At 48.1% G+C, this 6,215-nt stretch overlaps 1 pseudogene; it reads left to right on the plus strand.

Moving 5' to 3' along the window:
- The first annotated feature begins 1,337 nt into the window (after positions 1-1,337).
- Positions 1,338-1,910, plus strand: LOC138847500 (zinc finger protein 740 pseudogene; annotated as a pseudogene).
- The last annotated feature ends 4,305 nt before the right edge of the window (positions 1,911-6,215 follow it).

Below are 6,215 nucleotides of genomic sequence, written 5' to 3' on the forward strand. Positions count from 1 at the left end.
CACAATTATTCTTAAGTGCTGAAACTTAACTGAAAAGTGATCACTGTTAAATATAAGAGTGGGAATAAGAGAGGGAAGAGATGTGCAATTCGGGACATGCTCAAGCTGACTTACCTCAAACTGTAGAGTTAGAAATATACCAGGGGATTCCAATTCAATCCCATCAAGGTGGCATGTACCAATGCCATCTCACTAGTCCCAGTGATCAATTTCTGTTCACAATTGATCATAATGATAGGACTAAGAACCAAAGGGATCACACAAACAAGAATAGTGTCTGCAAATACTAGCTGATAGAATCAAAAAGGGAGAGAATGATCCAACATGGGAAGTGAGATGCACAGCAGACCCATAGAATGGCAGATGTCCTAAACAGCACTCTGGCCTCAGAATCCGCCCTTACGGCCTGCGGATCTGGCTGAAAAGCCCATGAGAGTATTTCAGGCATGGAAAGCCAAGACACTCTGGGGAAAAAAAAAAGAACTAAATGAAAGATCTCTGCGAGTGAGATCCCAGTGGAAAGAATGGATCATCAAAGAAGGAGGTACCTTTCTCTGAAGGGAGGAGAGAACTTCCACTTTGACCATGGCCTTGTCTAAAAATTATCAGAATCAGTGAACTCAGGGGGCTTCCATAGCCTTGGAAGCTCATGACAAGAGCCTAGGGTGATTACTGAGGCCATAAACAAGAGTGTCAATTTGTTGAGTCAACAACAGAAGTCACTGTGCACTTACTCCTCATGTAGGATCTTTGTCCTTAGTGTGCTGTACATTGAGATTTAATGCTATAACTAGTACTCAAACAGTATTTTTCACTTTATGTTTCTGTGTGGGAGCAAACTGTTGAAATCTTTACTTAATATATGCTAAACTGATCTTCTGTATATAAAGAGTATCGAAAATGAATCTTGATGTGAATGGAAGGGGAGAGGGAGTGGGAAAGGAGAGGGTTGCGGGTGGGAGGGACGTTATGGGGGGGAAGCCATTGTAGTCCATAAGCTGTACTTTGGAAATTTATTTTCATTAAATAAAAGTTTTTTTTTTTAAATAAAAAAGAGAACTCAACTGGAAAACAAGGACTGGCAGATCCTCTGTCTCTGTAGAGAGGAGGCAGGAGCCGGGCAGAGGCCAGGGATTCGTGGAACGCCTCTCCTTCCCACTTTGGAGGACACCCTGAGTTCTGTTTGAAGAATCAGGCGGTTCAGTATGGCAGCAGAACTGAAGGGACACGAGGGAGCTGTTACGCGAAGCTGGTGACAGTTCTTCCGACAGCAGTGTCCCAAGGAGAGCTGGACCGAGGAGCGCCCTAACTTGGGGTGTGTTAAGTGAGACTTCAGCATGGCTCAGGCAACACTCCTGGCTTGTGAAGGCCTAACAGGTGTGAGCCTGCTTCGCACCGCAGCCAGCAAGATGATGCTGAGCCGGTTGCCAGCAAGCGGGCTGAGAACGGCGAGTGAGCAGGCAGCCCTAATGGGCTGAGGCACTCGAATCAGGCCCATCGAAACGACAGCAATAAGTCCCGGAACCGCAAAGACGGCGACGGCTTGGTTGAGGCCTCCCATTCGAAAAAGACTGTTAAAAAGCTGCTGGTAGTGGAACAGAATGGTTATTTTCAAGTAGAGAGTCCCAAGAATTTTACTTGTAAACACGGCTTCGGAGCTTTTAGGAGCAGTTACCGCCTTAAGAGGCACATCCTCATACCCACTGGTGAGCAGCCGCTTGAGTGTGATATGTGTGATATGTGCTTCATGTAGAAGTACCATCTGCAAAGCCACAAATGCAGCGCAGCGGCAGGAAGCCTTACCAGTGTGAACGGTGTCATCAGCGTTTTTCTCAGATTGATTACTCAGACACAAACGGATGTGCCAAGGATGCCAGTCCAAGTCTTCCGGTGGGCAGTTTTCTCTATAGGCGCAAGGGGCCCTGGAGTGATCTGAAGAATCTACATACGAATGCATCCCCTCTGGTCTGAAGGTCCTACCACCACCTGATCAGAACCTATCTCCTTCCTGAAGGAGTAGACCCAGAGGACCAGAAGTGTGGATCCGGGGACAGTGGCCCCAGAGCATCAGCTCTGTAAATAATCTGAGACTCTGAGTATCTCGAGGAAGTGCCTGCAGCATTCCTGGGTGGAAGAGCCAGTCCCTGAACCCTTGACTGAGGTTGGAGGTGGGGACTCAAGGTACAGGACTAAGAATGAAGCGTGGCTCCCACAGCCTTGGACTCCAGCAGGCAGCTGACATGGAAAAGCCTGGGTAAGGGGATTTGTTTGTTCTGTTGTTTTTGTTTATCCAAAAGCAATTTCAGCAGGTAAACTGTGGATGCAGGCAGCCTGGGAGCATGGAGTCCTGGCCCAGAGCAGGCACTGTGGCTGGTCCAGCTCTCCCCAGAATTCAGTCTTCAGTTGCAGTAGCTCTTCGGTGTTCCATGGCCCTGCACTTCACCTTGGTGAGGGAGAATAGGTTCAGGGACGGCAGCTTAGCTTACTTTGGCCTTCTTATACGCTGTAGAGACAAAAGGAAGAACAGTGGGAGGAGCACAGTCCGGATCTAAAAACCATGGGCTGCACTTCTTCCGTCCTCCAGGGAAGAGCCGGAGCTGTGCCCATGGGTGCTTTAACGGCCCATGCCACACTGGTACGTGAGGGGTCAGCTCAAGTGCCTTTGGAGGAAACTTGGGTGACAATGGCCCAGGACGCCCTTTCCTTCTCTCTTTGGGCAAGTGGTCTTGGAGAAAAGTTGTGGCTACCTTGCTGCCATTGAGTCCTGTAGCCAGACAGATGTTGAGCAGGATGTCAAAGAGTATTCTCTGTTCTTGGGCCCTTTGGGGGAAGACCCAAGCCTAGTCCTGCGTCGGCTAACAACTGTTGAAGAAACAGAGTTCAGTGTCCCCTGATGTGACTGAGTCCTATCACTGTGTTCAGGTAGGAGAGACAGGGATCTGGCATTCGGTCCCAAAGAGCAAGATGGGGCTTCCCTCCGGATGGCTGTGCCTGCCCACAAAGAGTGGGCCCAGGAGATGCTGCAGAGGAGGGCTGAGGGCGAAGCTTCACGGAGGTTATGTTTTCAACTGTGCTCTTCTCCTCTCTGCCCCAAAACCACTATCCTGTGCACCCCCAAAAAAGCAGTCAGGTGTGTGTCAGTGTGTAGTTTGTGAGTGCTTGCATCTGTGTGCTTGGAGGAGAGGGCCTGCTACTGATCCAGACCCTTCTGTGGCCCTCGGCTTAGGGGGTGGGTGAGCCCTCCTCCTCCCCTTGACTTCTGAAGGGTGCGTGATGTCCCAGCAGGAGCTAAGGGACTTTGTTTTGGAGGGGTTTATTAAGGTTGATTCAGCAGGCTGGTGGTTAAGGGTTTTCCTCACCCAAGCCAAGGTTTGTGAATGTGACGTTTTTAAGGTGAAATTAAAAACCCCGTTTGTTCTTGCTAAAGAAAGGATCCTTACGGGAGGTTCTAGAGTTTGGTTGACCACTGTGGCCTGCCCTGACCTGTGTGGGGGAGGGCTGTCTTAGATGTATTCATGGAGACCAGGAGAACCTGCACCCCAGGCTGGGGGTATGGGCCATGTGCAGCAACCTCCTGCAAGCAAGGGAGCGCGAGGGTGCAGTGGCCCTGACAGCTGACTATTACCTATTCCAGGAGGGCTCCACCCTCTGAGGTGTGAGTTTCAGAGGAAAAGGAGATGAGGCGCCCTTTAGACTTCACAGATGGCATCTGTGCTCCCTGGGGCAGTGCTGGGCAGTGTGTTCTGGGCCCTTCTGTGCTCTCCTGGCACTCCCCGGGGCCTGGGCCTAACTCAGGCCTTGGGTCTGAGCTGTGGGTCCTGCACCCAGGACATCTTTGCCTCCCTTTTAGAGAGTTTTTTCTGTCACTCCTAGGAAGGCTGCATTTAGAAATTGCCCTCCCAAAAGTGCTTTTAAAAATAGGAGGTCTCACTCCCTGCCGCTTGGGGAGCCAGTGTTTGGGGGGGAGGGTGAAGAGCATCACAGGAGTGACCTATGATTCTGTGTATGTGCAGGTGTGCTCTGTCAGAATGTGCCCTGGCCCCCCGCGGGCCTTGGCTCCCTGCCCAAATGGGTGGGAGGGAGGGGACTTGTGTCTGTGCACATGGCTGTGCTAGAGCCCTTCTACCCCGGCTTGGGAGTGGGGTTGGGGGAGCCTCACAGCAGGAGGGCAGTTTGGTTGCTGGCATGCAGATGTTCTGGGGCAGTAAACATGTGGGGAGAGAGGAACAAAGGAATGCCAGGGGCCCAGGAGCCCCACCCGCACCCCAGGAAACCCAGACCAAGACGGCTGCACAGGCTCCTGGACCCAATGCCTCCCTACCACTTCATGGCTGGAGTGGGGACTAGCACTGGAAAGATGCCTCAGGTATGTTTGGAGTGAGGGTTGGTGGAGACAGGGCCACTCTCAGACCAGGATGTGGAATGAGGACCTGGGAAAAAGTGATCAGGTTCCTAGGTGGGTTACTGCCCCATGCCCTGCCAGCCCTGCCTTCCCAGCACCCCTCACCTCCAGCCACCCCGTGAAGCATCTTGTCATCACGTAGCTACTCACTGTGCTCCATGGCTTGACACTGGAGGTTAGGTGAGCAGAACCCACCTTGACTGTACCCCTCCCCAGATGCTCTGCCTCTGCTGCCGCCTTGGGGCTCACTCCCTCTGTAGCCCCTCCTACCCTTCTCCACCTCCCTTTGTTTTTTAACATACTTATTTTGCTGTTGGGGGGATATCAAATGAACAAGACCACTTTTAAATGGTAGTTTTTATAAGATGTCATAAACTTGTATCATTTTACCATTAAAGTGCAATGTATGTTCCCTTGTGATATATTTAGGACATTTAAATAAAAAGGAAGTGAAGCTTTTCTACAAAAAAGAGATATTGGAAAATTCACAAATATGTTGAAATTAACAAGACATTCATAAGCTACCAATCAGTTATAGAAGAAACTAAAACAAAAGGAAAATCAGAAAATATTTTGAGCTGAGTGGAAATGAAAACACAACATACCAAAAGTTACAGAATGCAGCAAAAGAATTAACAACAGGGAAGTTTATGCCAATGAATACCAGTATTAATAAGAAAAGTTCTCAAATAAACAGCCTAACATTATAGCACAAGGAATGAGAAAGAAGAACAGAATCCAAAGTTAGTGGAAGGTAGGAAATAATAAAGATTAAAGCAGATGTAAATGATATAGAGACTAGGGAAACCATAGTAAAAAAATTTTAATGAAACAAGAAATCTATTCTTGCAAATTGGAAAACAATCTTAAACAAAACTGATTCATATTTAGTAACACTAAGATAAAAAGAAGATTCAAAAATGAATGATATCAAAACTGTAAGAGGAAGCATTAAAATTAATGCTATGGGGCTGGCATTGTGACATAGGTGGGTTAAGCTGTGGCTGCCAGTATGGCAGCTGAGTCCCGGCTGCTCCACTTTCAAACCAGTTCTGTGACAATGCACCTGGGAAAACAGCAGAAGATGACCCAAGTGCTTGGTCCCCTGCCACCCACATGGGAGACCCAGAGGAAGCTCCTGGCTCCTGGCTTCAGCCTGCTCAGCCCCAGCCATTGTGACCATTTGGGGAGTTAACCAGGAGATGGAATCTCTGTGTGTGGTGTGTGTCTACCTTTCTCTCTGTATCTTTGCCTTTCAAATAAATAAATAAATTATTTTGAAAAAATAAAATTGATGCCACTGAAACAAAATGATCATAATTATGATCCAAAAGATTGGATAACCAAGAAAAATGGATAAATTCCTAGATATATACAGCTTAATATACTGAATTGTAAATAGAAAATATGACTACTCTTTTTAGGATTTATTTATTTATTTTGAAAGCCAGAGTTACAGAGAGAGAGGGCTGGCATTGTGACAGAGTGGGATAAGCTGCCACCTACAGGGCAGGTATCTCATATGGGTGCTAGTTCAGGTCCCAGGTGTTCTACTTCCTATCCAGCTCCCTGTTAATGTGCATGGGAAAGCAGCAGAGGATGGCCCAGGTGCTTGAGCCCCTGCACCTACGTGAGAAACCTGGAAGAAGGTCCTGGCTCCTGGCTTCAGCCTGGCTGAGTCCTGGCTGTTGTGGCCATTTGTGCAGTGAATTAATGGATGGAAGACCTCTCTATCTGTCTCTCCTTCTCTCTCTATAACTCTGCCTTTCAAATAAATAAAAATAAATCTTTAAAAAAAAAAACAGAATTACAG

The sequence above is a fragment of the Oryctolagus cuniculus genome, chromosome X, assembly GCF_964237555.1.
Source record: "Oryctolagus cuniculus chromosome X, mOryCun1.1, whole genome shotgun sequence".
NCBI classification, from domain to species: Eukaryota; Metazoa; Chordata; class Mammalia; order Lagomorpha; family Leporidae; genus Oryctolagus; species Oryctolagus cuniculus.